Source organism: Apus apus, chromosome 3, assembly GCF_020740795.1.
Source record: "Apus apus isolate bApuApu2 chromosome 3, bApuApu2.pri.cur, whole genome shotgun sequence".
Classification (NCBI taxonomy): Eukaryota; Metazoa; Chordata; class Aves; order Apodiformes; family Apodidae; genus Apus; species Apus apus.
Window position 1 is genome coordinate 53,679,154 of NC_067284.1, and position 27,418 is coordinate 53,706,571.

Sequence of the window (27,418 nt, forward strand, 5' to 3'; positions counted from 1 at the left end):
CCCCGGCCCCGCAGCGCCTCGGAACCCCCGCCGGACGGACGGACGGACGGAGCGGTCGCTGTTCGCGCGTCTCAGCGGTGCGGCGGCCCGGGCGGTGCCTCGTGCTGCCGTGAGCACGGCACGAGGGATCCGGAACAGCCGCGGCGGAGCGCCGGGCGCGGGCAGCCTCCCCCGCCTGCTGAGGAGAGCAGGCCGCAGCGCCGGGGGCTGCCCGCCCGCCGCTCTCACGCCTTCCTCTCCCCAGCAGCCCCGCACCGCGTCGGGCTCGTCTGCCGGCCCTCCTCCCGCAAAGAGAAATCAGGCAGCTGTTAAAGAACTGCTTATCATCCCTACTGTGCAATTTCGTAGCTCGACGACCCAGAGCAGCGCTTATGCTCCCCAAGGGGTTTTGGCCAGGTTTCCTCGTCACACCTTTTTAGCATTTCTCCGGTATACGCCAAATCAAGGAAAGAGTAAATGCAGTCTCCTGGTTTGGCCTCTTGACAGCCTGGTGTTTTTTCCTGTATTGCCCCAAATTCCACTGACTTCCACGAGGCTTGGGAATTAAGGAATATACCCCCCACTCTTCTGTGCCATGAGCTATGTCAGTCCGCTATGAACAACAGACTGTTAAAATTAGGCTGAGTACAAACAATGTGAGTGCAAGGTTTTTTATAGTTGTGTTCATATGCATTGCATATAAATACTGGTGGTTGTGATGATTTTATTCTGTCTTGAATTTTACAGTCTAGTGGGAACAACCTGAAATTAAAAAAATACCAGGATATAGGCTGTAATATAATTTTTTTTTTTTTTTACTTCAATCACATCCAGGTATTGAAAATGAGAAGACAGGCTTTTACCTACTAGGATGAAGAGGCTATGAAAACAAACATGGACTAATCTAGTGCCTTGCAGCTCTAATGAAAGGACATCCTGGTGACTCTGAAGCAGTAGCAGCTTTACCCGAGTATGAATTGCTTTCTAATATAGGTATCTTTAACATTAATGTTTTAATCTGTTTCTCAGGGTATGTATATTTATGCAACTCATTGGTTTACATTGCTGGTTGAAGCCAGGTCCTTAAAAGCCTTAAAAGCCTGCTCTTTTCCCAGAAAAATTAGTTAATCTGTAAGTCTGAAATCACTCAGCTGGTTGAAGCCAGCACAGAGGGCTCAGAGAGGGGAACTATACCCTGTCTACTGCTCTGCTGTTAAGACTTGCTGGGTAATTCTGGACTCATCACTTCACTTGCCTGTGTCTTCGTTTCGACAAGCTGGATATAGTATCATGCCTTATCATACTATTGTTCATGAATAAAGTGTCTGCAGTCTCTTAATGAGAAATGTTCTGCCAGACAGAATGCTTCAGTTGTACCTCCTCATGTACACTGATGGCAAAGTTTATTCTGCTCTGAGGAAAGCTCTATTTTAATTTGGCAGACCTGAAGGAAAAAAAGAGCAAACTAGAGAGTAAAGTGCCTTCACAAATTTTTCTGATACTAGATATTCGCTGGGTACTCATATATGTTTACCATTTTTATTCTATTACATTAATATACATCCCTTGTAACTTTTATTACATGAACCTTTTCCTACCAGGGATATAGGCTATTAGTTAAAGAAAATGCTGGATGACAAAGGGTTAGTTTGAGAACTGCAGTCAGAAATCACAGCATAATTAAAGATACTTGAGAAATACTGATATTGAAGTCTGGCAGCCACTGCAAAATAAATGGTTAATTTATTTTGCCTCTAGCACAGCATGTAAGATTACATACGAAAGGGATGCAAGTTCTGCCCCAGAAACAGGCCTATTAAGGAGGAACTGGTGTACTGCAGTGTAGTCAGTAGATCCATTGCTGTTCTTGCGACCAACGATAGCCTTAAAAGCTGTTGGTGTTTAGTTAAAGGTCACGTACAACTCGGGAGAGGAAGTATGATGTGGTTTGGACGGAAATAGATTAAAAACTTATTTCACTGCTTTAGTTGAACTGAGATCCTGCTGCTTGTTCTAAAGAAAAAAAACAACAAACAACAACAGTGTCTGTAGTGAGAAAGTTGCAACCTTCTAATAACAGGGTGGGATGTACTGCTGTGTTTTGTACTTGTCAGTGTCGTTTCCTGCAAGCAGGATAACAGAGAATGTCTTCTCTGTGCCAGTGCATCCACTGGTGTAGCAGTGGAGGAGATCCTTTGTCCACATGGCCTGGAGGAACAGCAAAACACACAGAGATCCTGCGGACTGTTAGTATTTGTGAAGTACTTGACCTGTGCTAACAGTATAGTGTACTTACAGATAAATCATAGCTGCAGAGATTTAACTACACCCTAAATACACAGGAATTGGTATTCCTTTTGTAGGTCAGTCATATGATGCAAAGAAACCCTGAAGTGAAAAAGCTTAAAAATCAGTGAATCAACGGGTGGAAATATAGGGGACCATATACATTTGAATTATCTCCTTTGTATATATATTGCACATATTACCTTCTGTGTATAATCTAGTTAGTGCAGCTTGCTCAGAAGATTGTAAAGAAAAAAGCAAACAGAAGAATACTTTTTTTCCTATTTTCAGAGTAATTTTGTATATATACTCCAAAACTTAGGGTTTTGTTTCATTAAGTTGAAAAGTAACCTTTGCATAAAATTGTGTAAATAGAAGATTTCTCTTCCAAAAAGCTAGTGTCCACTTGCTGCTGCGTGTAAAGCCATGGAGAGAACTACCGACAGTTTCCGAGTAGGAGAAGGTTTGGTGACTTGTGGTGACTCTTGCGAGACAGCAAGTCTTGATGAGAGAAGATAATAAAAGTATGATGACTAAGGGGAGTGCTTGAGCTTATCAGATGAAGTGCTGCAACTGCCTTGTACTGAGTTTAACAGAATTTTTAAGAACTTGCCGATTAAGTGCTCCATGCTTATCCAAATGTGCAGGCATGGAGAATCCGTAGGAGCAGAGGCAGGAAACACTCAGACCAGAAAGGGAAAGGGTGTTATTGGGGCAACTGTCCCACAGCTCTGCTCAGTATAGCAGAGGGAGTCCCAGAGGAATGGAAGACATCTCACACACAGCACAGCACGGTCTGTACCTTAGTCCCACTTTCTCTTACTCCAGAGCCCTCTCTCTCAGTGTAGACATACAGGATTTGCATATGCCAACTCTGTGCTGGCTGGGGAAACTCAGGCCAGTTCCTATTATTGATGAGGCCGGATCCCAAGTTGTTTTGGCAGAGCAGGGGAAAGACATTCCAACAAAGTATTGGTATTAATCTTTTATCTTCATTATGTTTTGTTTCTTATTGAGGCAATTTACATTTGTCTCAGGATTATTTCATTACTTGACCAAAAATGGAAGGTTAGGAATATTCACAGAAAGCAGCACTTAGAATTGGCTAAACACTGGGTATCATCTACTGGATTTATGAAACAGTGGATATAGCAAGTTAGAAACATTCAGAAAGTCTGAAAACTTCTAAATAGATCATGGTTTAAAGGACAGACAAGCCCTCAACAGACACACCTCCAACATTGTATGACTACCTTGTTAGCATTCAGGGACTCTGACCTTTGCCAAATCTTGAATATCCTGGTTACCAAGACCAACCCCGCTCAGGTGCCAGAAGCAGCAGGGGCACGGTAGCCTATGCAGGAGGATTTTCCTGCTAAGAAAAGGCAACATCTGTGTCAAACTGCAGCAGAGGAGAGTGCTCAGCAGGCCTGAATTTCTGTGAAGGGCGAAAGGGCCTGGGATATCCTTCCTTGAAACGCCGATTCTCCTCCCTATAAGCACCACCCATTCTGAGTCATCTGAGCTGGAAGTGCTGGCATAATTGCAAAACATCGTCACACCCATAGTATGATCTGGTGTAGGTTACGCTAGGATTCTTGAGTGAGGTATTTGGCTGTTTAATTAAGATATGATGAGGATGGGTTTTTGCTGTTGGGGGTTTTTCCAAAACATTTCTTCATGAAGTGGAGAAAATGTTTTTTCCTTTAGTGAGACAGAATTACAGAGTACGAACTTTTTGTTGACTTGTTTCAAGGTAAACAAGAGAATACATTATAAAGATCACTTTCTTTTTAAATTCCACACAGGTTCAGTTCTGTGTAGCATCTCTAGCATGTATTGCATCTGCCATTCAGAATTTTTAAAACACAACTTCAAACATAGTTGTTTTGTGGAGTTCAGACATTGCAAACCACAATGAAATTTGGTCACTGTATATGTGATGATGCTTTGTCACAAAGGTCCAGATCCCTGCAGGGTATAAACTCCTGTCGGTTTCAATGAAAGTTAGGGGCCACACATACTCTTACGGTAAAGAAAATCTGCATTTCCAGCTATGGCTTCTTATGTGAACCATTTTAATTTCTGTTGACCTAAGCTGAAACACTGATATGTGCAGATGAAGTGTATTGGACACTGGGCACCTCACTCGTCACAAGCCTCTGGATGTTCTGGACACTGCTCTTCATTGCTATAAATGTTTTGTAGTTGTTCAGGCATGTGTAGCAGATGCAAAATCTGAATTCTCCACTTATGTCACTGGTGACATTTTGTGGACACCCTGCAGAGGTATAAATGGCAACCAATACAAAGTCAGAGCTTCAGGAATCTGACTTGCAGGGATTTTGGGTTCTTTTTATAACAGCTGAAGTCAATTAAACTGTTTTCTGAAAATTCAGTTCCAGATATTAAAGTCCAGGAGGCAAAGCTGGGTATCCAAAATTAGATGCCACCTCTGAAAAGATAATTGTAAGTGATTATCTCGTAGGGGAAGTCTGAGACAGAGCCAAGACTAGAATCTAAATCATCTGATACCCAGCATTAACCACAACACTGATTTTTAATATCGAAAGCTTCAATACTGACTTGTTAAAAAATAAATGCAGTTTTCAAAATTAATCCATAGCATATGCAAATTAGTGTTTTGATGTAATTTGCTGATGGTAGAATTTTGATAGCTGAAGTCTATTTGCACCTCAACTTTTCAAAACTTAGTTTCAAATCAATTCATTCTTTGTTGCTGTGAAGTTAGACCCCATACAAGTGAGTGCTACTTTTAATAAATTTGTTAATGACTTTTTTTTACCTTCTGTATTTTTGGCATTTTAAAGTTTGATTTTTATAGAATACATTAATACTGTTGCTGTGAAAACACGATGGAATCATGTTGGCAATTGTTGGCAATGATTTTAAAATGGAAGAGGGTAGGTTTAAATTGGACACAAGGAAGACATTTTATTATAAGGGTGATGAGAAACTGGCATGGGTTGCCCAGGGAAGTTATGCATGCCTCATCCCTGGAAGTGTGCAAGGCCACATTGGATGGGGCTTTGAGCAACCTGATCTAAGTGGGAGGTGTCCCTGTCCATGGCAGGGGGTTTGGAAATAGATAATATTTAAGGTCCCTTCCAACCCAAACCATTTTATCATTCTATGGTTTTATGAGTTGCAGTGACTGAAGCAAGATGAGGTGTGACCACAAGTTGCAGAGCAGAGTGCACCATGGAAGCAGGACATGGGGGGCTTAGTAAATAGGCCATATGCAAGGATATCAGAGAGATTAAATCCAGATTGATTCAATCTTGCAAACATGCAGCATGCAACAGGTTAGGAGATGGAAGCATCTTCACCTTGGTTTCCTGTGGAATATAGGAAAGCCTACTATGCTGCTGTGCTGCAGGGTTTTTTCAAGCTCTTTTGCCTACAATGCTGTTCCTGGAATGCTTGAAGAGCTCTATATAGTACTTTGAAGACCAGGAAGTTTTGACTAAATGACAGACTTTTCAGAATAAAGTACAATGTCTTTGGTTAAGTAGCTTTTCCAGAAGGCATAAGAGTTGTTAATCAAGGTTTTGTACAACCTGGTCTAGTGGTAGGGTTCCCTGCTTATGGCAGGGGGCTTGGAAGTTGATGATCTTTAAGGTCCTTTCCAGCCTTTATGATTCTATGATAATATTGCTATGTGGACTGAATGGCATCTCTCACTTTCTTTCTTTTTTCTTTTTTTTTTTTTTCCCAAAGACTTGGGGCTTTTTTAGGCCTTTTGTTTTTGACAAAGACCAAATGGATTTCTCAGAAATGCTGGACATGTGCAAAGTCAGTTGATTTATGTGCAGTGCACATGCCCAGCACAAGTACTTTTTTACCATACTCCATTTAGTATGGTTTAGTAAGAACTTTAAAATAGGAAAGCAACCCAAGACCTGCTTCAGAAATTATGTGCTTTCTTTTTTTCTTTTTTTTTTTTTTCTTCCTACTTCCCTGGCACAAGAGAAATTATACAGTCGGTGTTGAAGTGAGAACTAGTAAGTACTACCTTTGAAATCCCTAACTGGAAGCTACCCTGGTTAAACAATGGCTGAAAACTTACTAAGATTGAGAATGAAAATGGGGAAGTAGCTCAAGTAAGTGGATGCACCACTAGCTTAAAATATGCAAAACCTCTTGTTACCCTGACAAAGATCTGAAACTTTCAATTAGCAATTCTGCAGACATTATTTGCCCTGTAGTTCCAATGGAATAAGACAAAACAGAAGGAAAGGAAATAAAAGGTTTGGGGGTTTTCTGTAAATTGCACATGAAGACTGGATGTAGTATACTTTTGTTTGAGAATTTTTATGCTTCCTTACAAGGAAGTTGTCAAACCAGATTAACACAGGAATGTGCATTCACTTGGATTCCAGTAGCTAAACTCATGACCAGAAGATCTCAGACATGACTTAAAGACAGTGAGGTTGTTGTCTAATTAATTAGAAGCAAAGAACTGTCAGACATCTGAAATGTGCAAAGCATAAGACTGTCCTGTAATTTCTCAATTGTGGCAGTTTTGATGCCACTTGTACTTAAAGTTAGTATTAATCATTGGGAAAAAAATACAATCTTTCTGCCTCTAATCTTGCTCTCTTTAATCAACAGTTTATAAATGCCATAGCACGTTTCAGATGTCAGTAATGTATTTTTATCTGGCAATTGATTAACGTGCCTAATCAAATGGATAGGACTATCTGTTGAAACACAGCACAGTGTGACATAGCATAGTGCTACTTAAGGAAATAATCTCCTTTTTGGATTTTCGTTAGGTCTTATAACTTGGGATATCCATGGTTATATAACTGTAGAATCATAGAATATGCTGAGTTGGAAGGTACCCATCAGGATCATCAAGTCCAGCTCCTGTCCCTGCGTGGGGCACCCCAGGAATCACACCATGTGCCTGAGAGCATCATCCAAACGCTTCTTGAACTCGGGAAGGCTTGGTGCTGTGACCGCTGCCCTGGGGAGCTTGTTGCAATGCTCAACCACCCTCTGGGTGAAAAACCTTCTCCTGTTATCCAACCTAAGACTGATACAAAGTATTGCATAGGTACTCTATTTCCTGTAACTCAAGCTACAAGTTTGTGTCTGATTAGTTCTGAAGAAATATCCCTTCTACATACAATTAGCTTTACAAGCAAAGGGAGTAATATGAGAAGCACCCTGATCACGTTACTCATCAGCCAGTGAGTGACTCGGGATTTAAGACAGGAGATGGCAGTCTTGAGTAGCAACTCCTTGCTGTCCCTGCTTGGTTAAACTCAAATCCGAACTGGAGGCAGCGCTGGGCACAAGTAACTCAGGATCTGAGCCCTTTTTCTTAAACGTCGCAGTGACAAGCAGCTTAGGTATTGAAGATGGCAACAACTAGCTTTGTCCTTTGTACCTGATATTTTAAAACGTTGCTGCTAATTTATTGAATAATTTTAGAGAATAGAATCACAGAATAGTTTAGGTTGGAAAAAAAGACATTTAAGATCATCAAGTCCACCCATTAACCTAACTCCGCCAAGTCCTGTGCTAAACCATGTCTGCCAGCACAATGTCTTCATGTCTTTTAAATACATCCAGGGACCGTGACTCCACCACTTCCCTGGGCAGCCTGTTCCAGTGCTTGACAACCCTTTCTGTAAAGATATTTTTCCTAATATCCAATCTAAGCCTCCCCTGGTACAACTTGAGGCCATTTCTGCTCATCCTATCACTTGTTACTTGTGAGAAGAGACCAGCACTTCCTTTCAGGTAATTGTGAAGAGCAATAAGGTCTCTCATCAGCCTCCTTTTCTCCAGGCTAAACAGCCCCATTTTATCAGCTGCTCCTCACAAGACTTATCCTCAAGATAATGTGGAGTTGTATGGAAAGTTTTCCTAGATTTTTTTAGGCTTTGTATCAGTATTTGTAGAGGGAAAAACTGCAGCACAGTGAAGAGGCAGAATTTCATGTCTCATTCTCATGTGGGTTTGTTTCTTCTAACTAGGAAAATCATGTTGCAAACAATATTAACTCCCAATAAAATATTGTGTTGTTTTATTTAAATAAGAGGTGTGTGTAATTCTGGTCATCTTTTTAAGTATCATGGAAGGTTGGTTCATCCCCTGTCTGTGGTCTACAAGCAGCCCATAAGGAAATTCTGTCTCCCTCATGAACTACCACAAAGTAATGGCGAGAGAACCTACTTATAGTAATAATATCACTGATTGACATTTTCTAATTGGCGGATCAGCACAAAACCTTGCAGTTATCCAGTCTCAGCAGAGAGGGGAACTTGATGACACCATTGTTTTTCCTCTGTGAAAATGCTTAGTTGGAAAAAGACAAAAAAAGATTAAATTAATCACAGTAGCTCCATGCAACATCCCACTTCTAATCTTTTGCAGAATGTGAGCAGTACCATTCACTGGGACAATCTGAATGTCGCCAAGAGTTCTACAGTGCTGCTTATTTCTGCTAGGTAGTCACTGTAGAGATTTTACTTGTAAATTTTATTGTAAATTTTGTATACCCATTGATTGGCTTTCCCTACAGCCTCACATTTAAAAAAATATGTATTTTGGACCAAATCTCAATTTGCCAGGTGTGTTGTGGTTTTTTTTGTTGTTTGTTTTTTTTTTAATTCAGATTAAAAGTCTTCCTTTAAAAGTTCACAGAGCACAAATCCTTCAAACAGAATAAGTTGCAACTCTGCTCTACTGAGAAAGAACACATGCATGTAAGCCTTGATCCATAATATAACTCATTTTCTAAGCTTGTTTTTTGTCACAGCTTCTAGACAAATACTACAGTCTTTTCTTTTTTCCCTGGGGCTTGAATCCTTCAGTTAGTCTCTGCATGCACAAATCTGTCTGTTCCACACAGCCACAATAGTCTACCTGGATGGATCTGAATGCAAGATCAGGTTTTCTGTAACAATCCTGTCCTGTTAGACACAGCAGACATTGTCATGAAACCTTTTGTTTAATCTTTTTATTATACAAACATTTTCCTAAGTTTGCATAGGCAGTCGCCCAGCCACTGCTTCCACACAGTCCTTTAATAACTAGCAGGGTGTGGTGATCACATTTCCTCAGAGGTTTTTCTTCCATCTGACTGCCAAAGAGTAATTTATTCCTCAGTTAACATCACTGCTTACTTGCTTTATTTATTCACCTCATCCATCTGTCGGAGATAGAGCAGTGAATTAATAGCTGTCTTTTTAGCTCAAAAAGGGGGTGGGGGACAGTTCTGTGGGCCCAGTTCCCTAAAGAAATAAGGCTTATGTGATTATACTCTGTCTATCCCCACATGCAGCACTAATAACATGGAGCCCTGCTGGCCATTTCATTTCATACAGAAGAGAGAGAGGACTCCAGTCTTCCAGCTTCCTAGCAGATTTATGAAAATGGATGGCTGGGAGGGGGAAAAGAGATCCTACTATTACCTTCTAGAAAGGGAAAGCTTGCAGTTTGAACTCATTTCTTTGTAGACAACTGAAAATTTTCTCAAGCTCTCCTTTGAGGCACAAGTCTCTGAGGTGCCAGTCTTCACTAGTTGCATTGCTCCCAGTTTATTCACATGGGGATAGCTCTTACTTCTGTGCACATGAGCAAAGAAGAAGGCACTGGCAGTGTTTGTACTTCGAGTACATGGAAATTCTGCAGTGAGATGATAGCTACCACAATGTCAAGGCGTGCCTCTCCTCATGAGTGAATGTGAAACTGCCCCTGTTATGTACAGATGGGGTACCTGGTATGGTTGTTATGGTGCTTTTTCAGATAACACTGTCTTTAAACGTTCCTGTATCCTTCTGAAGGTGGAATGTACTGTACTTGATGCTGAAGAGGTATGAAACACACATAGTTTTTTTGAGTGTCTGCAACCAAACAAGGTATTTGTTCATTTAGGAGATACATGCTAAGTTTCAAATAAAAAAATTGTTCAATTTTAGATTTACTTGGGGTCAAGATGAGCACCCTTCTTTTTGTGTGTTTGTTTTTTAAGTAAGGCCACTGAAACTGTGATAGAATTTTCAAACCTTGTTTCATACAGCTAATCAGTACTGATCAGTACTCTTAGGTTGAAGGCTGAGTCTTAACAGTTGTTCTGTGTATTAATTTAATTTTCACTCCTTTCCGGTCATGTTTATGGGATCGGAGAATGTACCAAAAGGTATTTTGCTCTATGAAAAAGTGCAATAAACTTCGGCCTTATGTCTGTGTTGCTGGAGAAATATGGTTTCCTTTTTTAATGTAGGTGTTCTGGAGTCCTAAAGACTCTGTTTCTATTTCTTGGTTTTCTTAGGACAACAATAGCTGCAGCCTTGGGAAGTTTGTAACATGATTGGATGTTTCATTCCAGATCCGGATGTGCAGAGGAAACAGATTTTCCATCCACAGCCACATGGGTCCTTCTAGCTGCTAGATACTGACCAGCCACACAGCAGGTTTTGTGAGTTCTGCCTAATTCCTACTAAGCACAGTTTGGTAGATTATTTTAAGCAGTTTAAAATCCCAGTCTGAGATAGGGCAGCTGGTTTTGTCTCACCTGAGTTAGCAGTACCCTCATGAAGTCTTCTGTTAGTATATCTGAAGAGTGGTGAGGAACTTCTGTGGTTGTTAATCCTATCCACTGGCATTGCTAGATGTAGAAGAAATCATCTGTACGTAACCGGAAGCCCTGCTGATAATGCCCAAGCATATGGCATAAGGGGCAAGACTTCTGCCTGCACACAAGATAAATACCATTTGGGGACTTGAATATCTAAGCAAACAGAAAGAAAAAGATTGACTTATACACTACAAACTAATGCCAGTGAGCAGAATCACATTTCAAATTACATGTGAAAATGATTTCTTACTCTGAGAAAAATTGTAGATAGGTGGAAAGAGGGTATTTGAAGAACTATTTAGTGGTTTGGAGCACTGACAAGATTATTCTGAGTGTGGAAAAAAGTCCTCATTGAATTTACACTGGAGTTTTTAAAAAGATGTATTTGGAGTAAAAGGGATAATCTTGGACTGTGAATGGCATGAGCAGATATTTAGGGAACCCTAGCTCTCTGTGTGGTAGGAAAGTCTAAGAGAAATGAGCAAGTAGGTCTGTGAGTAATGGAATCAGTGAAGCCTGGTTTCCCATGCATTTGTGTCTCATGCAAGTTTTCCCCCTGCCCTGGATGGTCTGTGCTAGATGGATTGTCTGGTGTCTGATAAGAATAGGAATATTGCTAAATCCTTTTCCATGGCTGAAGGCACCATTTGGATCTCCTCTTCTTCCTAGCTGGCTGCCTACTTCCGCTAACTTGTGACAACTTTGTATCTTGAAACCTGTGATTCACTTTCAAATCCAGTTGAGAAGCAGACAGTGGCCTAAAAAGTTACTCAAAGAGGAAGTGAAGACAGCAGAATAGGCTCTCATACACAAAATATGATGACAAAGGCCTTTTTTCCTTGGGAAACTGAAACATTTGGAGAACATTTGGCACTTCCTCCAGATTTGGTGATTTCCAGCACTGGCAAGGTCATCTCGAATTTGGGCATAGAAGGATAAATTGAAGCAGCACTAAAACCTACTTTAGTGTTGCAGCCCTTGAAGTGATTTCACAGAGGGCTGTGGTTTACAACATTGTACTCATGAGATGGGTTTGTTGGCAGATACTTGGAGCTTGGTTATTTATTACATGAAAATATGTAGAGTTAGAATATCAGATGTTGGTCCAAACCTTTATGTAGATTACATTTTTAAATCTATTTGTTAGGCAGGTGTTACTGGTATGGTTAATTTTGCTCAACCTGTTAGTCATTCCAAATGAATATATTTTTCTAGGTGGGAGCTGCAGTGGGTATGAATGAGAAAACAAAACCCAGTAACAGCTGCATTAAACAATCTAACTAAGCATGTATCTACATCAATTTTAATAGGCACAATTTGTGAACCAGAACAATTTTCTGCAGTTCTTATCAACGTTTTTATCAAATCTTCACCCCAGTAGGTCAGAACTCCATTGTTTTGCTAATGCTTTGGTTGACTTGAAAAATAACCCTCCTTTGACTATTTGAGAACCTGTAGCTGAAATATGTGGTAGTGGCAGGCTATGCTTTTGTCCTAAGGAAAAAAAAAAAAGCTTAAATGGAAAATGAAAGAGAAAGCTAGCATAACTGTTGAGAATAAGCAGCTGTATGTTTTTCATCTCTTCCTCCGAAATCTTCACTTAGCTCCAGGACTGGGTTTGAATAAGCTACTTTGTGTTTGCTAATACCAGCTAAAATTTTATGGTATACAGAGTAATGTATACCTTGTATCACACTCAGTAAGAAAAAGAGTAGGTTTCATGTAGATTATAGCACTACATGTAAAAAAACATGTCTGGACTTCTCAAAACAAAATGCTAGGTGCTTATCCCAGTGTAAAAGATTTTACACCAAATACAAAATACCTGTTGAGATAACTAGGACAGAAGAATGTGTATCAATAGGTGTGATAAAAAAGACTCATTTGCCTTCTATTCAGTTAGACAAACTATAACTTATGCTTCTAGAAAGTAGTAATGCTTGTACAAGAACTATATGTAGACTAGACTCTAGGATGCTATTGTCTAACAACACAGCTCTTATCCAGGGAATAATTCTTTTTAAATCTGAGAAAGTTAATTTCTATTCCCTGCTTTTATATAATTTCATGTATTACTCTAGGAAACAGTAGACTTATGTATTCAGTTCCTGCCTTCCAAGCCTTACTTTTTTCAATTCTAATAAGCAGTTAGCTTGTAGGGCATTAGCCCTAATTTCAACAGCTGCAGTTCATGATATTGAACATTACTGAGGTAGTTAGATCAGGATTCCCCTATTAAAGGAATTCAGGGTGGTGTCAGACCTGCCAAATGACTCTTTCACAACACTCAGTGGCCTGACTGGTGTGTTCAAATGACTCCAACCTGAGTAGTGCTGGGGTTGTTCTAAACCAGCACAGTCATCTTGACTGTTCAGATCTGTGCTCACATAAGCCTAGCCATCATCTGAATCAACTCCTGGTCCAAGAAAGGTAATAATAGTGGGGTTTTAGGCTCCTTAGACCACATTCCTGCATACATTTGCCAGCAGGTTAGAACGGAGCCTTGGGTATCATCTGTGAGTTTGCTGGGCATATATGGAAACAAGAGTTGTGTTCCAATTTGAGGCCTCCTTTAGTTATCATGAAAGTTAAGTGCCCTCTTTCTGTTTGTATCAGTGCTTCATGTACTAAGGGAATCTAAATGAATAGTTTCAGGTGCTCTTTGTACTTGACACGCTATGTGAACAAAGTGGTCTTCATGATTCTGTGAGTGGAAGAGGTGTTTTTTGTGTGACCTTGGCAGCAGACATGGGTATATGTATTGATGGCTGCAGAAAGAACAAATGGTCTTCCTCTTAATATGCTCAGTGTAAGTCACAGCATCTCAGATCACTTTTTCCAGTACCACTTTCAGTGTTCCTTGGCTGGTATTTTTAATAATATAATCAGAAAAGTTAATTGTTGTTCAAGAATATTGCACTGATTCCATTGGTGAATATCTAAGAAAATCTGAAAGCTACAGTTCAACAGGACAGCTTTTAATTTAATTTCTTTTCCTCCTCCTCATAATTTTTTCTCCTTGAAGTTGGCAAAGCCTTGCCTATAGGCAATTTTACTCTCTGGCATCAGGTCCTAAAACCTTATCATTCCAGATCAATTTGTGGTAGTCATTTAGCAATACCGCCACTTGATATGGGGATATTAAAGTTAACAAAAAGCATGTAGTTTAAATTCTAGAACCCAGGCTAAAAATTTAGTGCCAATGCATGGAAAATCTGCTGCTTTGCCCGTCGTCCCCCCCCCCCCGTGAAAATTAATGCACTGAATTATTGAGAGAATGAAGTGGAATGCCATGATGCTATTGTGCACAGCTTTGCTTTTCTTGTTGAGAAGAGCTCATAATTGACAAAGTAAAATGAATCACACCCTAAATTCCAGCCAGCTTGTCTCAACAAATGGTCAATAGTCATTAAAGAGAAATAGGCAATTCAGAAAATTACTTGTTCCATCTATCTTTGATACCTATTTCAGGATAAAGGAACTCGTGCCTCAGAAAGAGGAAGGGTTGCTGTCTTGCAAGTGCAGCGATGATTGCTTAGCTTTCCAATTCATCCACTCTAAGTAACTTAACCAACTTGTTTTTGTTACTAGAAACAAATGAAAATGCAATCAGTATTTGCAAATGCAAAATTCTGCAGAAATACAAGTCATTCTGTTATATTTCATCCCGCTCCACAGGGCAGCAGAGAAGATTTTTTAATTTACCCACTAAGAACAAAGTGCTGATTTGGCTCTGTGGTTCTTGGAAGCTGTCTTTGTTCTGCTATTTCCTGCTGCTTTCTCAGATGTGAAGGGGGACCTGCTCAAAGTCTCTTTATGCTTGCAACGGTATGACATAATTCCTGGGATAGATACAGATAGGTGTTATTTGCCAGTAAAAAGCGAATGGAAAGCAAAAGCATGGCAGGAAGTTTTCTCATATTAGTGTTGAGGATTTGATGCTTGTCGCTGACATGCTATGGTTAACAGCCTTCCCCAGGTGCTCATCTTGCTTGATGTGTTCAGCAGAGGCTGCCTGCTAGATCACATCTCCTAAGACTTTCAGCACTTCATGTGATCATTGTGCCTTTCATCCTGAGGCACATTTGACATGGCCACACAGTGAGAACATCCGAGCTTGCCTTTGCAGCGTTGGCAGCTGCCCTTAGCAGCTCCTTTCACACAGCTCGGCTGCAGGCTGACATTGTGAAGTTGTCTGCAGGCCAGACAGTGCTGCAGGGGAAGCAGGCACTTTTCTGGCTGCATTAGCAGATGATTCAAATGAAAAAACAAGGCACTGAGATTGTGCTTGTTTGCATGAGTGTGGTGCTTCAGTGTGTGCAAGTGTTCATTGACATATGTCACATATAGAATTTTGTTCATGCGTGTTGAGAGGGGGAAATATATCACTGCAGTGATCTGACACCTCACCTGCTCTGGTGGCCTTATTTCAAACATTTTTTGATGCCATATTGAATAACATGCTTTCAGAATCTGTGGATGACCTGGGAGGAACTGAATGATTGTCCTTAGAGCCATTTGTACTTCCTGTTTTGTGACCCTGGCAGATCAGCGATTGGGAAAGTTGTTCACGTGCCATCTGCACCTGCCAGCTTTGCCATGCAGCAATAGATAATTTCCTTTCCAAACACGACTGGCTTCTGATACCAGTGGGAAACTGGCAGCTTCTGTATGAAAGCCGTAGATTCCATTTTCCTCTTGTGGCTTTTCATTGAGATAGGAAAGGAATTGTTGTTGTTACTGTCCCAGAGCTCTGTGTCAGAATGCTGTTCCCCACATAACTGCTTTTGCGGTCAAAACCAGATTGTCAATACTATACTGCATCACATCATGCATTGGGTATTGGATTGCCTCAGGGTTGTTTTTTCCCCAGTATCACAGGCTTAATTCTAAACAGAACTGCACAATTTACTGTGAAAATATTTTCCACTTCTTTTGCCTCTTGGTCTCTCTTCCTCATGTCTGTGAAAGAATAATAGAGTGCAGAGTAAAGTGGCTATCTGGTGGTAGGGCTTAAGAAACAACACAGTGGAATTGAAGGGTACTTTTCTCCCTATTTCATTCTCATATAAAAAATATGATGTAAAGTAGCATTCACTGTTTTTAAAGTTATTTTCTCCAGAAATGATGGAAAGCTGTTGCAACTTGTTTGTAGGAGGTGTTTAAATCAGCAGGTGTTTAAATCAGTGGCGGTGGCCAGGACACAGGCACTTGCCTCATCTCCACCCTGAAGTATCACCTTTGCAGAGAACTGCAAAGGAGCTACGTTGCTGACAAGAAGGCAGTGAGTTTATTTCCACTGTTAGTAGCATAAAGCATTGGGATTTACAAGTGATTCAAATATTTACTCTCCCTGAAAGTTAGGGTAAATTGTTGCACCAAATGTGTGTCTTCATAAATGTGCACTGTGGTTTTCTTCCTGTCAATTAATGGAGATGGAGATAGAATCATGTGTTTTTGTCTGTGCTTTCATGTAGCGTTATTAATGAAACAGGTAATCCTGTTTGTCTTAAAATCAAGGCAAATATCTCTCATGTTCTGTCCATCTGTTCCAGACACCAACAGCATTCTCATCACCATGGTATTGGAACACTCTGGTACACAAATAGCAATAAGCAGTTATTAACATAATATTATTACTTGGTCCATAAAGCTAATATTGGCAGAGATACTAGACATCACACACTGTGAGAAAGTTTATCAGCAGATGTACTTTGTTCTTTCAGAATATGATAATACACTGTATAAAAATCAGTAAAAGGATTAATTTTTATTATGTTATAGAAGCAGCACAAATTGGCAGTTTAACATACAGAAAATTTTTCTCCTTGCATCCAGTAATTTAAAATCCATTGTATCTTGTTGTAGAACAGCATTCTTCAGAAAACAATAGGGTTTTTTTAACATATATCAGGTCAAATAAAATCATTGAAAGTTTTCTTTCCTTACTCCCCTTCATACATCTCATTTACTCATGTTCAAAAGTCCAACTTCAAATGTCTCCTATTTGGTCACTTTTCCTATGACATAATGTAAAGTTGTTGTGGTTTTTTTTTTAGTTGAACAGCCACACTTCAAAAAATCTCTGGTATTTAAATAGCTGGTAAAAATGAGTCAATTTCTCTGGGGCAAATATTTGTATTAAATTAATAGCCCATCTAGATATCATTTTTTTTCCTTTGTTAATCAGAATATATTTGTGGGAGACCTATTTTGCAAGCTTATCTACAGAGACTTTTATACTGAAGCAAGATGGAGCATTTTCAGATTGCAATTTCACAGTTGCAGTATTGTCACTACGAAACAAAAGTGAAACCAAAGTATTAAATATTATATATATTTTATCTACTCTACAACAACTTTTGATTGCTTTAGGTGGCAAATAGCTGCTAAACTAACATTCCTGTAAGCATTACAGTGTTCACACAAGTGCTGCTGTAATTAAAGGGAATGTCTTTATCTCTGTTGGTTGTGGGCACAAGCAGATTGCATCAGCCATCACTACTCTTTCAGAGAACATGAAACGTACTGCTTGTGATATTGGTTCAGTCTCCATTTTTATATCAATAGTTTTTTGTTTGCTTTTTTTTAAAGTTAACTACAATAATTAGGGTTTACAATAACCTAATTAAAAATGTAAATGGATTGTTAAGAACACTGTTGTCAAATGGACTGTGTATGTGTGGAGCCTAACTGAAAAGGCCAAAGGGAATCTTGTTATAAAAACAGAGGATCACTCCCTACAGTTCAGCTTTGCCTTGAACACTTAAGCTGTTGGCTCAACTGTGGGAAGGAGTCTAAAGTACCGGGTGACTTTCATACCTATCTAGATATATTGAAGGGCAAAGTGCAGCATTTTTATCCTGTCATTCCCTTTTATCAATCTCAGTTATTAAGCAAGTGGTGGGTATTAAGATCAACCTTGACTCAAACTTTTAACAGACATATCTCATTAGACAAACCCCATGTGTCCCGTTATATTTTCTGGGGGGTCTGTCTCTCGCTGGATGCATGTCAGATTGTCCTTCAGGATGTAGTCCAGTGAGTAGGAGAAAAAATGTGTTTGAAGTTGGCATAATTGCAATGAACATAAAGGTACAGTTGGAACTTTCTTGGAACGCTCTCTTCTGTCTTGCTATCGTAGGCCAGTATCTTGATTCTCTGCAGTCAATTGCTTTGGAGCACTGTTATTGAGAAGAATGAGTCACTTCTGGCTCAGTCTAATGTGTTTATTTGGACTGAAAAAGCTGTAGCTGGACTAAATGCCATACCCACAGTTCAACTTATGTATCTCTTTTTATCATGTGCAATGGCTGCCCAGAAGAAGAAAATCAAGATGCATCACTTCCAGCTTTTATAAGAAATTTCTGTAACAGGTTTTGTTGTATCCATGAATGTAATCACAGGATCACATAATGGTTTGGGTTGGAAGGGACCTTAAAGATCATCCAGTTCCAACCCCCCTGCATGGGCAGGGACACCTCCCACAAGACCAGGCTGCTCCAAGCCCCATCCAGCCTGGCCTTGAACACTTCCAGGGAGGAGGCATCCACAACTTCCCTGGGCAACCTGTTCCAGTGTCTCACCACCCTCACAGGAAAAAATTTCATCCTAATATCTAATGTAAATCCACCCTCTTCCAGTTTTAAGCCATCACCCCTTGTCCTATCACTTCATGCTCTTGTAAAAAGCAACCCCCCTGATCCCCCAGCTTGTCTGCAGCCCCTTCAGGTACTGGTACAAGCTGCTCTAAGTTCTCCCCAGGCTGAACAACTCTCAGCTGGTCTTCATATGAGGGGTGCTCCAGCTCTCTGATCAGCTGATCATCTTCATGGCCCTCCTGTGGACTCACTCCAGCAGAAACTGGTTATGGAGGACTTTCTCTGCTCCCCTGGTTGCAGTGTACATCACAACATCACATGTTACCACTGTACAGTTTTCTCTTGTCTTTTTAATTTTAGATGGGCAGTTTTCTCTTGTCTTTTTAATTTTAGATGGGCCACATCCTCCTCACTAGCCCTTCAGGTGTGTGTAATGGAACATAAAATGTAACCACTAGAATAGTGTAGATCATTATTTTGCACAATTTGCAATGACTGCTCTAAGTAGGAGTTGGGGGAGAGAATGGTCTCATAGTTTTGCAGAACTGGTTGCCTCCCAAAACTGCTGCTCTGAGTAGGGTGGTAGTTCGATTTGCCAATTATTATATTAGTATATGGGCAAACTCTAGAAAAGATCAGGTAGACTGTTTGGAATTAATGAGGGAGGCTGGGGTCTCTGATAATGTTAATTAGGTGTTGATTATATACACAGTAGTCCATTGCCCTTTCTGAACTATAGTTCTAGAATGAAAAACAATGAAAAATCATCACAGCAGAAGCTGTCACCCTTATTCCCATGAGCATTGTATCTCTTCCATGAGGATCTCCTGTGGATAACAGATAGGAAAGCATCTGTTGTAGTCTCAAAATGTAGGTGTCCTGATGATTTTTTTTTCTTCAATTGCTATCTCACATAATAAGCCTCTGTGGCTTTCTGCCTCACCCCACTTCTTGATGCTCTTGATTTAGATATGATATTACTAGGTCTTTTGAACCATGTGTTTTAACAGATTTTGTGTTTGGACATAAAAGTCCAACTATGGAACTAATATTACACGGGGCGATACTGTTTTAGATAACAGCTGAATTTGATGGTAAATCTCATGTATTCATAATGTGACCTTTTTTCCACAGTACAAAAATAATTTCATTAGTTAATGAACACAGGCTACGCATGCACTATATAGAGAGTGACTGCATTTAGCTAAGAATGACTTGATCTTTAGATAGCTTTTTGTTTTGCTTAAGGTAAAAGGAGCCTGTCTTGAATGTAATTCTTTCTAATTATTTTTCTCCACAATAGCCAGTGGAATGCATTTTTTATTTATTTATCTCTTAGTGATGAATTTATAGCTCCTGTAATTACATATCTGCTCTCTTTCCCTTTGTTTGCTTTTAGGGAGAAACCAGAGCTGTTTCATCAGTGTCATTTTCACGCTGAGGCTGGTCTAAGCCAAGGAGTGCACTGATGAATTAGTGCAACATCCCTCCCAGCCATGGAAGAATACATCTTAAAAGCAAATCCATAGGTGACTAATAGGCCAGATTGGTCATTGGTAAGCAGTTTTTGAGATCCGGGAGAAACATTTTGGTATACCTGCGAATCAGCCTAAATAAAATAAAATAAAATTAAGCATCTAAATACAGAATTTGGAATTTAACATGGTGTGCCTTACGAACAAAAAAAAAACAAAAAAGAAAAACTGATTTCCACTGTAGCTATTTTACTTTTGAATCATAGTTTTCTACTACATTTCAGCAATGTGTCCTTTATATGAATATCTTTGCTTTCATGTTTGTGTGTTTGTTTGTCAGTCATTACACAATGTCATTTAGAATCAACTTAGCAGCTTTCCATTGTATTGAGTGGTTCCACTGTAATAATTGCAGGATTATCCTGCTAGTAATTGAATGTTGCTTGAAAATGAAAAATATGGAATTTAAAAGTTTCCTCCTATATTTAGGTTGTGTGTCTAAATAGTATGCATAGGTGTACTGGGTCATTGCAGACACAGTGGAATCTCAAAAAAATATTTTAAAAGGCAAAAAGAAAAGAGAGAAGGAGGAAGGAAGAGAACATGAAAAAGAGGGAAGGAAAATAAATTCACCTAATCATTAAAACTTGTTATTGCGTGGACATTTTTTCATACTTGGCTGAATCCCGAATGTAATTTCCTAATTTTGCCCTTGTACAATCCAGATAAAGGGTTCCTGTCTGTAATAATTTTCACTCACAGATGAATATTCAAAATTTGCAAGTCATAAGTTATGTAAAGTAGAACTTATTGCCTATTTGTTGAAGCCTATAGGTGCACCTATTTCATTAAAGCAGAAGCTAGGTTCCTTACCCTTTGTGGACTGAGAACCCATTGAACATTCACTTCTCATATTGGCTTTACTACTGTGCAGTTTTACCACTTAAATTCACTGATTAATGTTTTAAGCTAGATGAAGCCTTTACTAATTTTATTTTTCTTCAAAACTTGCAAAAAAAATTACCAGTATTTCACCATTCAAATATGGTTCTTTGCTTCTTCAAAGACTTATTGAACTGATCTGTACTGTCCTTCTCACAGGACTGCAGTGGTGTACCCTTGTATGACACAAATTATGCAAATGATGAACTTCTGTCTGAAATAATAGAGATTACACCTAATCCTGAACTGACATCTGAAGGATTTTAAATAAAGGTTATCCATGACAGGTTTGTAAGCCAGCCTCAGTTAGTTCTGGTCTGCCCTGCACTAGAAGGAAGATTAAGGTTTTCAACTCTTTTAACAGATCCAGAGCCTGAGGTTTTTCCTTGAGCATTTGTTACATTTAAGGATTCATGCTGAATAACAATAATAAAAGATTAATCCCATCTGGCTTTCTGTTGATTGTTAGTTTAATTTAGTGCATGACTACTCAAAGTTTAGTCTGCCAGCCAAGGAAGGTATGCAGTTATCAACATTACTGATAGGATAAATCAATTATGTAAGCTTATTTTTAAATCTCTCCAAATCCCAAAATACTTAGCCAAGTAGACTTCTTGAGTTGAAATGCACCTGTTTACAGAAAAGATACAGCATCCAACAGAGGTTTCGTTTAGAGCTTTGGGTAGACTAGGTGGCCTCGTTGACTGATTCTTTTCCAGTTGCCTGTTTCAGGCATGAATTATAGCAGTAGGCTGAAAAGAAAGTATGGACAAAAAACCACAGAGTTGTATGAAAGACTTTTGAGACTTGTAAGACTTTTGTGCTTAGAAGGCTGTGGAGGCTCAAGTGCTGAAAAGATCAGTATGTGCTGTGCTTTGAGGGTCTTGATAGTGCTGCATCTTTGACCTGAAACAGTATTTCTCAAACTGTGCATCCAGCTTGGCAGGACTGCAGATTAACCCTGTTCAGGGAAAGGGCCCACGGAGCTTGCAAGAGTTGCTTGTCCTTTCCCCATGAAGGAAAGGACTATCCTCCTGGGTAGTGTGGGTGGTGGCTCCTCCTTTATTTCTGCATTTGTAGCCACCAGGAAAAGAGAGAATTCCAGAAGACAGTGTAATATGCAACTGCAGACCCAAATGTCATTGTAGAGGTCTGAGACTCTCTTTCCTGACAAAGCTAAACTGTCCATGCAAGTGCAAGTGGTTTCACAAGCCTGTTAATGCATGCCCCACACCAAAGTAGATGTAGCTTACATGGAATGAGCAGGGAGAGAACAAACAACCAAGGGGCAAGAAAAATGAAAAAGCACAAAGAACAATGCGAAAGAAATTTAAAATGTAGATCATGGAAAGTGGGAGATGGTATAACTGATGTCAGGCCATGAAACGAGGGAGACGTTATGTTGTTCAATCACAGGCTCTTTTAAGTGTGCAACATACAAAGTATGGAAGGTGCTGTGCAAGGCAGGTGTGTAAAAAGGATGAGCAAATACAGGAGGATCATGAGCAAAGAAAAACCGAGAAGAAAGTTTCTGAAAAAGGAAGAGGTCAGAAGAGATAATAATGACACATAAGCTGGTTTTGAAGAAAAGGGTTGAGACAGCAGAAGGAAAGATGAAAAAATAGACAGCCATTGATTTGATTTGCTGTTTTTCATTAAAAATGTATCATTTTGTGACTTCTGAATGCCATACACATATATAAGAAAATACAGGCTTTTCAGCTTAACAGGGTGAAACTCCCTCCCAGAGCCCTGCAACAAAAGCACTCACAAAACCCAATAAAACAGCCTCCAGTATTAAATTGATGTCAGTGTTAAAAAACATCCTGGGCCAAGCAGGGAGATGCCAGCCCAGTGGGATGAATACATGCCAGAGCATTTAGATGATAGCTAGTATGATGAATTGAACTCTTAAGCAAATAGATACTTAGGTAGGCAAAGAGCAGAGCGACCAAATTCCATGGTGTGCTACCCTGCTATCTCCACTGGGTTGCAAAGTGTGTGAGTCAGAGGTAGAAGATAGCCCTTGGCAGTATCTGTGGAGAGTACTATGATCCCCACTTAAGTAAAACCTTAAATAAGAACACCCTAAGTGTGTTCTTACTTCCTGTTGTTTCTGGACCCTTTTCAAGTGTGCTTTCTAGCAGTAATCTGCCCCAATATCTATGTGGCAGTCTCCCTCAGTTAGGAAGGGTTCATTTACTGAAAGGAAAAGGATGCTGCAAGCAGGACATCAGGTGCTCAGGAGATGGCAACCTCAGAGTCCAATCTCCAGTTGTACAGTTGCGGCCCAGAGTCTGAGCTGCCATTATAAAAACAGTAAAGAAGCCAGATCCTCACTTGGCATAGAGCCACAGAAGCTCAGCATATTAGCTTGAGCTCAGTCTTCTTTATCTCTTGTGGTACTGAAGATTATGATTAAATAGATGCCCAGGATATAACAGATGAAGTAAAGTGTACTGAATTTACCAGCAACCTTAAGTAAAAACCTAAGCTGCTTAATTTATCCTTGGAATCATTTTGCCACTGAGCTTTTTTTACCTTTCTTGTGGAGACTATCATAAATGGCCTGTGGGAACAGTAGAATTGTCATTTCTGGACGTTTTGAAGTGTATCACTGTTGGGATTGAAATAGCTGCAACAGAGGAACTGACTAAGATTGGTGTCTCTTCCAGCCTATTTTTCCTTTAATTATTTTAGCAAATGCATGCAGTTACTCTCCTAAGCTTGCAATGTTACAGTGCTTCCACTAGGCTTGTGTAACAAAAGCCCCAACTACAAAACCCCTCTGCTTCCTTCATGGCTACTCCTGCAATACAAAATGTGCTATTGTCAGTTTTGCAGATGGTTGGGAAATCACTATCTGAACCATGGTGACAGTGCAAAGTAAAAAGTAAAGAAAGATACCAGAGTTAATAGGTAGCCAGCTTGTTACGGTGTTTCATGTCCTCCTCAAAATAATTTTATACTTGAAATTTGGGTGACAGTTGCCACAAAAACTCCCACATGCTCACAACAGTACTGAAGCAAGTACTGGGCTTGGATTCTGAAAAAGGAGCCAAAAGAAGATGCTGTATTTTCTTCTAGAGGTTGCCCAAAAGAGATTTAACTCACCAGAGTTAGACATCTGCTCTCTGAGCATCCTGCTACACCTTCACATCCACCAATGTGGATACTTCACCCTGCCTGCACCTGCTTGGCTTCTGCCTGTGATTGAAAGGAACCATGAAACCTCTGGCTGCATATCCCTTGCTGAAGGATATGAATGCACAGGCCATATGAGGCAAAAAACAAGAGGTGGCTCTGTACATCAGCTGTTTCCTGGTGATTTACAGACTGGTAAGATTCATTACACCACCTGGTTCTCTCTCTCCTGTAAGAAACAATGTGTTATAGTGAACTAGCACTTTCAAACAGTTCCACGATACTATTTTCCTCTCCACTTTTGTTTTTCTGACACCTGAGTATGGGTTAATTTGTTCTGTTCATCCCAGTGGTACTGCAGGTCCATCAGCCACTTTGCCTTTTCCTTCCTAAATCAAGAATGAATAAGCAGAAAAAACTGATAACACCATTTTAGGTGTGCTGCCAGGACCTCAGAAATGGACTGGTTATATGGTCAAAAAACCACGGGTAACTGGCAAGTGCTGCAGGGAGATGAAATACATGGGAGGACTGTGAGCGATATCACAGAGACACGCAGCTACTGATAAGCTAAAATCAGTGCTTTTTCCCCAGCATTCCTGATATCATGAGTTAGTTGCAATGTCTTAGCTCGTTGTTGTGCATTCCTGGTACCTGACCTGCTCCCTGTGGCTGCTGTGCATCCAATAGCCTGCGAGCTTCTCACTACATGGATCAGACACTGAGAGGGGAGAAGGGGAAGAAAGAGCAAAGGAAGGAAGGAGGGGAAATGGAGATGCCTACATTGTTTTTTTTCTGATTTTATAGTCAAGGGACAAGGACACAGGCAGGAGCCAAATGATACCTGAACACTGCTGTGCTAACGTGACAGCCTTATGGGGAGGCAGTAGTGGGTAGGAAGCCTGATTCGTCTTTACCTTTGGTTCAAGAACTGTTATACAGGGGAAAGAAAGGTATTTTCAGGGTAAAAACTGTAGTAGAGTGGTAGAGAGCAGACCTGAACCCTTCCTTTGCCCTATGACTGTGTGGCATGGTTATATAGCTAAAAATATTGACTGTTTCATAAGAACTAAGGGCAGAAGAGGAAGGTAGAGCAAATTGTATGCTTGCTGAAAGCTGCTGCCTTCTGCAGGCTGCAATCCACATGGGTGGTACCTTCACAGTCCCACTGACAGCCTTGTGGCAGAGCAGGCACGTGGGCTCTGGACTGCGATGCAAAACCTGAACTCGTGCAGCTGTAACATTCCTCCTCCATCATTTGTGCTGTTTTTCCTCCCTGTGCTTTCTTACACCTGCCTGCAGCCACGGCAGCTAGCTTTCTCTCCCTCTCCCTCCCATCCCCTGCCCTCCTGTCTCCTCTTTTCCCAGAGCCTCCTCCGGCACACGCCTTTTGTGGCCTAGGGAGAAGAGAGATGGGAGCAGGGGACGGCAGGTCACCGGAATGATGAACCAGCCGGGTTCAAAAACGAGTTAGTGGGTCAGGATATTGCCCCGGGGTGGACAGGACTGGGGAAGGTGATGACAGTTCAAGGTCGTTTGTGCTCACAGCTCTTCCTTTTTCCTAGGCTGCTATGGTAAAGTGCCGAAGCCCAAGCCAGAGGACATTCTGCATCTGATTTCACTAACAGGATAAAATCAGCCTCCACAGGCAGAATTAAGCCCTTAAGGTAAATGAATAATGTTTCCCTAACTGGCATCTGATTCTGTTCCTTACATTGTGCTCCTATCAGTGAGAGATAAGCGAGACCTCCCTCACAGCCCGGGGGTTGGTGGTGTGCAGGACAAACTACAAATGCCCACCTGGGGAAGGAGGAGGAACAGGACAGGATGTGATCCACAGGCTATAAATCATCACTGCCATCCCAGCTAGAAACCAGACAGGGGTCCTGAGCCTGTTCATCCAGTTAAACAGGTACACGTGCAGACACTCAGCTGCAGATGACATCACAGCAGCAGATGACCTCAGCCTGCAACATGGGCAGCAGAAGGCTCTTATTGCCCCTCCCTTCGGAGCTGAAGGAAACGCGCTTTCCACGCTGCCCTTACACCCAGCCAGCAGCCAGGGCTTGCTACGCTGCTGGTTCAGTCCTACAGATGAATTATGCTCTTCTCAGACATGGAAGCTATTACTTCTCTGAGATGAAACAGCATCCCACAAGCTGATTAACCTGTGCCCTACTTCAGAAGTAAATCTAATTTTCGGCTTTCCTAGTTGGCTAGTGCTGGTGTTGGTTTGTCCCTGTGTCTGCTCTGACTTCACTGGATACACTTACGCAGCACCAAATGTGGCAGAGCCCTATTTACTGTGGCCTCTTAGCATTATTCCTTACAACAGAATAAGGAATTGGGGTGGTTGGAGCTTTTTGTTTCATGGGGAAAGAGAAAAGTAAAAACACAAAGGCTAGAAATGTCCCTGCAAAACACAATTTTTGTATTCAGCTGCGAATGACACTGTGTCTGCTAAATAAAGTTTGTCATCTGGGATATTCCTGCACTTCTGGTCACCTTCCACATAGCATCTCAAGAGTGGTGCTGTGCGAGAGAGGAGAGAGAGTTTCAAAGGATTTGCTGGATGTCTGATGGCAAACATAAAACAAAATGGGTATTGTTTCACAAATATAAAAAGTAGCAGGGAAAGGGAAGTGGAATCTTCAGTGATGGCCACCACAGAAGCAGAACGTACAGTAATTTGTGTGGTAGATTCATCTGCAGATTATGTTGCCCAACAAGCAGTGCAAGAAAGCAAATGAAGCCCCAAACCTTTTTTTAACCAATGCCCCATATTTTGCCTTTTTTGAAGGAACTGGACATAACTATATTAAAGCCATGAAGATGTGTGGACTGTGGGTGAGTTTTTGTAATGTAATTGGGGGGGGGGGCGGGGAAAGGACAAGACTGTGTGATTTCAGTTCCTCTGGGGCTTCAGCTCTTTTCCACTGCCATCCGATGGAAAGACTCCTCTTCCCATTGGTTATTTCGGCAGTCCCTTTGTGTACGGCCATGGCTGGTAACTTGCAGCTCAGTGGAATCAGCACCTGAAGAGATTAACATCGAGATGGCTGCAGCAATGCTCCCCAGCTTGGCCAAGGAATCTGGAGTCCTACACGTGCTTCCCTGCATGGGATGTTTCAGCAATCTCACAATCCACTTGCGGGTTGTTCCTCCTGTCCTTTGAGCCGGTTAAAAGATAAACCATGGTCAATGTATTATACTATGCCCTTTGTAATGAAATAATGTCAGATAATATGTATTTAGTGGGGATTTACATTCCCGAGCTGATTACAAGGAGCTGTTAAGGCTTGTAGGGTTTAGTAGTGCTCTGTGTATAGGTCTAGAACGATGTTGAAAAGGTTAGGAATAAATCTGAAAGCACA

The 27,418-nt window shown here is 40.7% G+C and overlaps 1 long non-coding RNA gene across 2 annotated transcripts; it reads left to right on the forward strand.

Moving 5' to 3' along the window:
* Positions 1–26: 26 nt before the first annotated feature.
* LOC127382980 (uncharacterized) lies at positions 27–27,418 on the forward strand. 2 transcript variants are annotated; one of them, XR_007889080.1, is made up of 6 exons: positions 27–635; positions 814–972; positions 19,883–20,039; positions 25,610–25,711; positions 26,845–26,891; positions 27,028–27,418. It is a non-coding gene; the product is annotated as an uncharacterized LOC127382980 (long non-coding RNA). The 2 variants fall into 2 exon arrangements; XR_007889081.1 differs by having other exon boundaries at positions 814–949.